Genomic DNA, 9686 nt, shown 5'->3' on the forward strand with positions numbered 1-9686 from the left:
GAAGAAATGGAAGTCTTCATGGGGCCATGTTTTATTTTCCTGTGGGAGAGTTTCTTGGCCTTGTGTTCTCTGGTGTCTCTCCCTTTGACTGGCCATTTGCCTTGAAAGTGGGACAACCTGTTTGAGGCTTTTCTTCTTTCTGTAGGAGTTGTTGGCAACAACCCATTTAGGAGGGCCAGTCTGGGCACTCAGGGCCCCATTTTGAATAACCATTCCCTTTTCCTCTGCCGAACTCAGTTGTTTTCACCTTAGTCCCATCTGTGAAGCTTCTGTAGGTCATGCTCCTCTCCCTTCTCCATCTTCTCAGACCAATTCAGTGAACGTCTCTGGGAGATAGGATCTAGGCATGGAGGGATTTTGTTAAAAGCTCCAGATATGACACTATCTGAATCCAAGATAAAGAGCCACTGAACTCATTTATTTCCACTCTTCAGTTATCACAGGAAACACATCTCTTCACCCCTTTCCCCTCCCTGTATATACATGTGTTTTTCTCTAGCCAGCTCCTGTTTGGATTTCACTGAGAAGAATCAGAACAACGATGTAGGTGAACAATATACAGATTTACTATGCAAACCTAATTGTTATAAGTATTCAAGGATGACTTCTTGTTTAGACAGCAATCTCTCCTGCAAGGGACAGTTTGGTATGTAAGTAATCAGTTTCATACATATTTTAGCACCAACAAATAAACCATTCTCTTAGCTTCAAGGCTGTGGGTCTAGATGCTCAGCCAGGGGACCAGAAATGGGTCTGGTGTTGTGAAGCAGTCCATGAGCCTAGAGAGACTGTCCTGTCCAAAGCCGACCTGTCTTGTCCTGACCTCTGGCAACCAGGCCACAATTTTATTTCTTTTGTTTTCTTCTTTGCACCTGGCCTACAGATATCATGAGTCACGCTGGCTAGCCTGACCCAAGGCTTCCATGACAGCTTTTCTTCAATGTCTCTTTTCAGGTTGGCTGTGATACAGGACTTTGTAGTTTTCCTCGAGTCTCTTAAGTTCTGGTCCAAACCGTTTAGCTCTCCCTCATGTTTCTGATGAACCACAGGAAAGACCAGCTCCCCGCCAAACAAGGAAGCCCTGTCCCTGAGCACAATAGAGACTATTGTCTCTAGATAATAGTCCCTAGACTTTCTCTAGGGCCTTCTCCAGTTCCCCCTTAGAAAGCCTCCCCATATTCTAGAACAGCAGGTAAGAGACAGAAGTGCACATTTGATATGCAAAGACTGTGTTTCGTATTCAAATACTGCTATTCCAGCAGAAAAGTTCTCAGCACGTTAGAATCCATGAACTTGTTTATTTCCATTCTTGTAGACCTGCTCTCACTTGCTGCTGAGGGGAATGGAAAGGCGGCCTAAAGAAACGAAACAGTGGTCAGAGGCCTACAGGCACTCAGGAGACTTTAGCGAGTCACCTCTGTGAGCCTTAATATTCTTGTCTCCAATGTCCCTAATAATACCTGCCCCATAGGTCCCCTGGGATTGTTGCAACTGAGATGACATATGGGAATATGTGATTTGAAACTACGAAGGAGGGTGCACACTTCTTTATTGGTGTTTGACTTATAAATAATAAACTGTGCAGAGTTCAATACGTTTGACAAATATATGTATCTGTGGAACCAATAGCCAAAGCAAGACACAAAAGCTATCGCTACTGTAGACAGATCTTCTTTTATGATGACTCCACACCACATCCTCCACGGCGGGGCAGGAAAGCACAAATTCACAATTTCAAAGATTCATTTTCCCTGTCCTTGAATGCCAGATGAATGGGATCTTATGGTCTATGTTTTCTTATAGTTGGCTCCTTTCTCTAATGTAACGTCAGCAAGATACATCTATGTTTTGTTTATCTTTCCATTTTCTTGTGGAGGAGTATTTCTTTGCATGAATAGACCCCACTCTGTTTATCCATACTCCTGTTAGCCGATATTGGGGTCATTTCCAGCTTTAGCATTATGAATAAAACTGCTATGAACATTTTGTGGCTATATACTTTCATTTCTTTGGGCATGTACTCAAAGGAGAATTTCCAGGTCATAGGGTAGGTATGGGTTCACCTTCATAAAAAACTGCTAAACCACTTACAAAGGTAGTTTTAGGATATCACCAGGTGTTCCCCATTCTTGCAAATGTTTTCAGTCTCTTTAATTTCAACCGTGCAGGTGGGTTTCAGTATGGTTTTAATTTGGATTTCCCTGGGAACTAATGGTTCTAATCCTCTTTGCATGTGCTTTTAGGTTATTTGTACATATTCTCTGGTGAAGTGCCAAAGCCTTGCCTGTTTTAAAAATCAGGTTATTACTGGATAATCAAACCCCTTTTCTGGTTTCCATTCTTCCAGTTAAAAATCCTTCCAATTTTGTTAGTTTTGCTTCCTTAGCAAACTTGATAACCAAGTTAAGAGCAGATTCATAACTCTAAGAGCTCATGTTTGTTTGTTTGTCTCCCAACTTTAGTGTTCATACAAGTCACCTGTATATCCTGTCAAAATGTACATTATGGTTCAGGAGGCCTGGAGTGTGGCCCAAGATTCTGAACGTCTAACAAGGTACAGCAAGATGTGGACACTGTTGGTCCAGTTACCACCTTTTGTAGCCAAGTAACAAATGCTTCTTTGCTGCTGGAGCCCTGGCAGGACTGGAAGGTCATTTTTATAGCCACGCATCATCTCCATGTGCCATAGATGGCTGTTCTTGTGGAATCATAGACTTAGAATGCCAGAGGTGAGAGAGAATCTCCAAGGTAAGATTCCAAGTTTTCCTGTGACTCTCCATCAGTCAATGTTGATGGTTAGCTGAATCAGCACAGTCATGGGGCCATGTGTCTTCAGGAGGTAAACTGGTGAACCCAGAGGAACAAGTGAGGGCACACGCAAATGCACAAGCCCTCTTCAAGGCTGTCCTTTATCCTCTCCTCTCACAACCCCTTGGATAATGTAGGTCGCGTGACTGATGGAAAGTCACAGGGAAAGAGCCCAACAAACTCCATGGCAAAGAGTTTGAATGCACAAGGTTGAAGAATCAGATCCATTAGTGAAATCAGTATGCATCATCTGCAACTTGGAATATATATATATATATATCAGCCATTCCCCATTCAGAATAGCATCTGGAAGATTGTTTAACTTGGTAAGATAGACATCTAGTCGTTTGGGCCAGTAGCTGAGTCAAGTAGAATAATCAAAATAACGCACTCCTTGTTACTAGAATCGATCTTTTGTGTGCCCCTTTTATCTTGTGACCTTTATTTCTGTTTTCTTGTTTTTTCAGGCCGTTGGGCAATACACATTTCATGTCATGAAAAGACAATTACTCGTCTATGATTCCCCCAACAATAAATAAGAGAACCTTAGAGGGGAAACATGTTACTTTTAGAAAGACTAAAAGGGAGCAAGCAAGTCTTTCATTCATGTCTTGAATCTGATTCTCTGTGTGTGTGTGTGTATAATATGTATACATACATATATATAAAATACATATTATATTATGTATGTATACATATATATGTATTAAAGATTTTATTTATTTATTGACAGAGAGAGAGAGAAAGCACAAGCAAGGGGAGCAGCAGACAGAGGGAGAAGCAGGCTCCCCACTGATCAAGGAGCCAGATGCAGGACTCAATCCCAGGACTCTGAGATCATGACCTGATCCAAAGGCAGACACTTAACTGACTGAACCACCCAAGTGTCCCTGATTCTGTCCCTGATTCTGTTGAGACTATCTGGAGCAATAAAGATTGGTAAGAGCCAACAGAGTGGGAAAGCAGTTTGCCTGATGTTTCATTTATTGTTTTCTCTTTGGGACAACTCATTCAGACACTGGGTGGCTGGAGGGATCAGAAACTGAAATGGTTTATGTATGAATGGCCCTGAACGACTCGCATCTGGATATTTAAGGCTCAGAAGTTGGGTACTTAGAAACAGGTCTGCTGTTCAGCTGGGCACAAAGGCATTATCTCAAGTATGGAAAATGAAGTCTTCTCTTGGGTTTAGTTTTGGATAGACAAAAGGTGAACGATGATGAGTTTGGACTATGTATATTGCTCAAAGCTGTTATTAAGAACAATGTACTGAGAGGGCAAGCAACAGTAATAAATAACGGATTGTCAGATGCAAATCTGGAGAGAGGAGTGTTCTGTGAGGCTTTAATCTTGAAAGGTTCTTAAAGCCTTTAACTAGTATGTAACTTTTTGTAGTCTTGGGCAAGGATGACAAATAGCCTAATTGTCAATATATCGTGTACAGAAGAAGCATAGGAGAGAAATAGCCACAATTTAACAAGACATTAAGATGGAAACAAGACAAAATAAAAACCTCAAGTTGAAACAGTAGGTGCAAAGTAAAATGCTGTTTGCTTGGCCTGAGCTAAAACTAAATGAAACGGCTCTTAATCATTGATTTTTATAAAATAGAGATTGGCCTTTCATTTGGCTGGTGCTGAACAGCTTTATTGGAGAGATTGCTATAAAATTGGCAACAGTTATAGCTCAGAAAATAAAAGCTTAAAAAAGGCATTCTCCAGCAAAGTTTTTCTTAAGCTTTTCTTTTTATTTTATTTTTTTTTAATAGGACAAGAGTTTCTAAATATTAGAGTATTTCTTTTCTTCTTTGTGGAACTCGAGCTTCTGAGAGTCTAGCTGGGTTAAGTATTATTTTTATTATACATTTTATCTTCTATAGTTTGATGACTAATTTTTTTGTCAAACATTAGAATTCTTATCTCTTAAAAAGTAGACATAGTAGCCTATATGACAGAAGGCATTAAGAGGGGACAGCTTCAGGCTGCTGCAATTAGGAGTGTCTTGGCATACTTCTTTTGCCCAAAGGGAGAGCCTTTGCAGACAAGACTAATATGGATTTTTTTCTTCCTCCTAAAGGCAAGAATTAAAAAAAAAATTTTTTTGTGTGTCACAGTATAACAGTATAACAGCGTACATGATACCGAAGAAAGTGTTCAGAAATAAAGTTTCAGTGCAGGGCAAGTGGCGGGGAGAAGTCACTCTCTAAATCGAAGTAAATGGCAGTGGCATTTTTCTGAATCTCTTGGAGGAAGCGATCTCCTTAGCAATAGAGTTAATGAGGACTTTGCTCTTTGAAGTCTGAACTTTGAACAATTCTGGAGAGATTTGGAATTTTTTCTATTTGGTTTAAGGGAAAAGAAATATGGGAGCCATCGCTTTAGTGCAATGCCGACTGGGACAAGGACAAGGAGGACACAGAAAGATCATTGAGTCAGAAAGATGAAGAGAGAACATAAAAAATATGCCCCCAGCCCTATTCCCTTGCATCGAATGGGCAGGGGCGGGGATGGTTGGGAAGGAAGTTAATGATGGAGCATCAGTTTGGATCGCTGATAGTTGTAATTACCTACGCTGTTGTTGATTGAATACTAAGATGTCTACAGTTCTACATTGCAGAATGGGAATTCCATTGTTCTCGGTTCAGTCCTTAGTGTCTTGGTAGAGTCTTGTACTAAAGAAGTTCGCGTGACATTGTGGTTCTAGATCTGAACCAGCTGAATCCCAGCTGGCAAGATTCTGGTACCTGAGACTAAAGAAACAGCATCCCTGCTAGCATGTTACATTTGAAGACCCTCTTCCTACCCAGAAGTACATTACATACACATTTCAGGAGAGAGAGGAATGAATGAGTATGATATACTTTTGGGAGAACGCAAATGCATATTCTCTGATGAGAAATACCAGTACAAAATTTTCAGTTGCTGACTTTGAATCTGAAAATGATACAACGGGCATCATTGTTTTGAGTTTAGAAATGGAAACTAATGGTTTTCAGTTCAGAAATGGAAACTAATATTGAGTTTCTGTTTGTGAGGTATTTTGTTCTGCGATACCACAAAAAGAATGAAAGTAACTTGCTTGCTTATGATGCTTTGTAAGTTACCAGCATTTAATATCTACTCTCTCACTTTATTTTGTCTTTTGAGTAGACACAGATTTTTAAAGATGAGCGATCAAAGTGAGGCAATATAAATAATTAACGTGGGTCATGCTTCCAGTCAGAAGACTTCTAATTAAGGTTTTCTTTAAAAAATCTTATGCTCCTGTCATCTTGCCATTCTTTTCAATGTAAATTACTAGGGAACAATTTCCAGGTTTGAGTTGAAATCTTAGGCTCTTTTCATAGATCACTCATCGGAACCCTTCTTTTGCATTGTAAAATTTCTTTTAACCACATTCTCATTATTTAGTAATTTTTTGGTTTATATAAAAGTCCTTTTGTAAGAATATTACATATTTTTGTTGCTTAAATGAAGAGGAATGAATGAGTATGATATACTTTGGGGAGAACGCAAATGTATATTCTCAGATGAGAAATACCGGTACAAAATTTTCAGTGGCTGACTTTGAATCTGAGAATGATACAACGGGCATATTCACTTTGTGAACAGGGATTGCAAAGCCCTTAATAAAGTGAGCGATGTGCAAACAGAAGTCGCTGTAAGTGTGAAGTGAATGGGCTTGAATAAACTGCTTTTCTACTGATAAAAATGAAAGAATTGAGATATTTTAAGTCTGTCATTCTTCACAAAGATTCTTTAAGCATAATCTAACAAGTTTTCCAAGGTGATCTTGAGCATGCATAAAAGACTATGCTGTATCATTTTTTTTAAAGAACATTTTTTGTTTAGTGTTATAGAGAAACAAAAGTTAGGATAAATGCTGTTTGGTTTTTTTTTTAAGCTACAATAAATAATTCCAAATTCCCCATATGCCCGTCTTAGAGTGGCTAATGCTGGAAAAAAGGATCATTGGCCGGATTGTGAAGTTATGGACTCTCTACAACTGTGGAGAAGAGGAAATGTCATATTACCCAATATATAATTCTCTCAATTATTTTCATCTCACTTTATTTTCTGAGACCTTAAATTCTAAAACCCATCACCAATTCTTTTTTTCTACTCCCAGACTTTCAGTCTGTTGGTTATTTAACAGTATTATATACTTTCTATTAGAAAACAACAAAACTTATGATTATTTTGAGAAAAATGCAAGTGTATATGCTATACTAAGAAATAGCTGTTTGTGTGCCTGAAGGTCGCCATCCTGGAGAGATAAAAGGCAACCTTCTCATTGCTTTAGCTGACAGCATCATGCCTCAGCCTCTTTACGCCATGTTTTACAGATGGAAGAGAGGGAGCCATTCTAGGTTATTTGTATGGAGACAGGGGTGTGTTTACCTCGATTTCCCTAGTCCAAATTGCAGCATGATCACAGAGTGTGCCCAGTTCCCCGTCAGAACTGGACAGGAGCAGCCACGTGACTCTAGAAAGATCAGATAACAATGCGACACATCTGTATTCATGAGGTGTCAAGTCTGGAACTACTAAAAATAAGGTTAGTTCTCTCAATTAAACCATCAAAGCAAAGGGCAAAAAGGACAAAGGAGATGGCACACAGGCCCGATTAAAGGGCCTATTTATGTGCTAAGCGGCAGTGGGGCAAAGAATCAGCCCCTTCAGAGGAAGAGACTATGGGATAAAGGACTTTTCCCTCAGACTGGGGAGGTTCTAAAGCAACAGGAGACCAGCTCCAGCCCTAACTGTCCTGACTTACATGACATTGTATTACAAGAAATGTAAGAGCCAGTAGAAAACAGAGATCAACAAGAGACAAGATCAACTTTTCTCCTTTTCAGTATAAAATAAGGACTTAATCAAATTCTGATCTCGAACTGGAACTGAAACTTGGTGATTTGAAGGAGTCAAAACAATGGCAGGGCTATTTTTCCTCTGCACCCATATCACCCACATGCCTCTTGATTTTTCCAGGAGCAGAGGTCTCTTGACGGCCCGTCTAGAGGTCAGTGGTCCAAGGACTGCCTGTACATTATTATGGAATAACATCTACCAGAGAAAGCCCAGTAACAGAGGTGGTGGAGCAGACTCTGTGATGGAAGACGTAATGGTGTGTACGGTGTGTCTCCAGATGTGTGTGTTTATGTCTGCTGTGTTTGGCCTTTGTCTAAGAGCTTCCACTCGATTAGGGAGGGACTCAGCTCTGAACGCCTTTGTTCCTGACTCCAAAGAGACACTTGAGTTGGAATCACCAAAGCAAGGAAACTGGTGTCCTTTGGGGGCAGTGAAACAATGCAGGTTGGGGCATCTTTTTACTAGGCTCTTCCCCGAGTGTTTTTTATTTCTTTAAACAGTGCTAAGTGGCAGTGATTGCAGGGCCCTAAGAATCAGCCCCTTCAGAGGAAGAGACTATGGGATATTGGAAATATAGCAGCAAAGTCTCAGAGGCCAGGGACTCTCTTGCACATTACATCCCCAGTGTCTAGCACATAGCAAGTGAGCAGCAAGTGTTTGCTGAATGAATTGAAAATATAGCCTAGTTTTGTTAGACTGAAACCATTTACAAGTAGGCGTGACCACTCTCATCTGCATTATTTTTATGCACGTTTCCATAAGGTCATGACTAATGTGCCAGAGATCCGTCCCTCCACTGGAGCTGGTAAGTCAGTGAACTGATGTCTGATGTTGAAGACAACATGAAATGAATTTCTTTCCAATTTGTCAATGCGGGTTTGCTGGTTTGTTTTATGAAATTTCTGATATGGGTTGAACTAAGTTGAGGAATTGAGGAACTACTCTTGCCTGATGAGATTTGTACTCCTGCCTCATGAATTTAGTGGCTGTATCTTCGCTTTATGGGCTGGAAAGAGATGTTAGTGATTGTCATGACTGCCACTGAAATTGCTTTCAAGGCTGTTAAAATATTTTTGGATCCTTATGATGCAAAGCCCTAAGAAGAGGGGAAAGGAGATGAAAGACATTAGTAGTTTGTCTCTGCCCTTAAGAGACATAAAATTCTAGTTGAGGGGCAGAAACATATATATATCTATATGGCTCACACCTTTATTTTATTCAGAACTTGATCAAATGTTTTTGTCCACTTACCTGACCTTGTTTTGGTTCATAGTACTTATCACATGTTTGTTCATTATCTATCTCCTCCCACAGGAATGGAAGCCCATGAGGATAAAAAGGATTTGTTTATTTTCTTCATTTCTCTGTTTCCAGTGCCCTGTGCACTGTTGGCACACAGTAACTCCTTAATAAATATAGATTGAATGAACTATCAGTGTCAGGTAGCCTATAATTTCTTTATTGACTAAGACTAGATAATTTGTGAGTCTTTCCATGATACCATTTTATAGTCATCCATGATCAAGGACAAATGATCAGCCAATAAAAAGAATAAAAAAAATTTATTCAGAAAAGAAATGTGGAATCCAGTATAATCCACCTCTTTTAAACATTTCTTGATACATCTTATTTTTGATACAACTTATTTTCAGCAAGCCTTTCTGTTTGTTTGTTTCTGGTGTTTCTGCTAGAGTCCATTCTTCCCACCTCTGCTGCTGAAGGGACAGCAGTACAGATGTTCTTCAAAAAGGTCTGATGCCATTTTGTAGCACACAGAATTGTATACTCACAGACGTCATTTTTTGATGGATATTGCAGTCTTTGGGGAAATAAAGACCACAAGTTCTGAACTGATTATTTGTGGGGGAAAAAAAAGAATCAATATATAACTGCTTAATGTCTCTCAGACTCTGAATTACAGGAAAATTTTTGTTGAAACACAACGAAGTTATTCTGTGCAATTCAATCACAGACTGAATCATTCAGAGTTGGGTTTGCCCTAAAAAT

At 39.6% G+C, this 9686-nt stretch overlaps 1 long non-coding RNA gene across 1 annotated transcript; it reads left to right on the top strand.

Annotated features, from left to right (window-relative positions):
* The first annotated feature begins 3576 nt into the window (after nt 1–3576).
* LOC123389457 lies at nt 3577–9231 on the top strand. Its single transcript, XR_006604057.1, has 3 exons — nt 3577–3747; nt 7800–8484; nt 8994–9231. It is a non-coding gene; the product is annotated as an uncharacterized LOC123389457 (long non-coding RNA).
* Nucleotides 9232–9686: the final 455 nt, after the last annotated feature.

The sequence above is a fragment of the Mustela putorius genome, unplaced genomic scaffold, assembly GCF_011764305.1.
Source record: "Mustela putorius furo isolate JIRA1106 unplaced genomic scaffold, ASM1176430v1.1 tig00003974_pilon_pilon_pilon, whole genome shotgun sequence".
NCBI classification, from domain to species: Eukaryota; Metazoa; Chordata; class Mammalia; order Carnivora; family Mustelidae; genus Mustela; species Mustela putorius.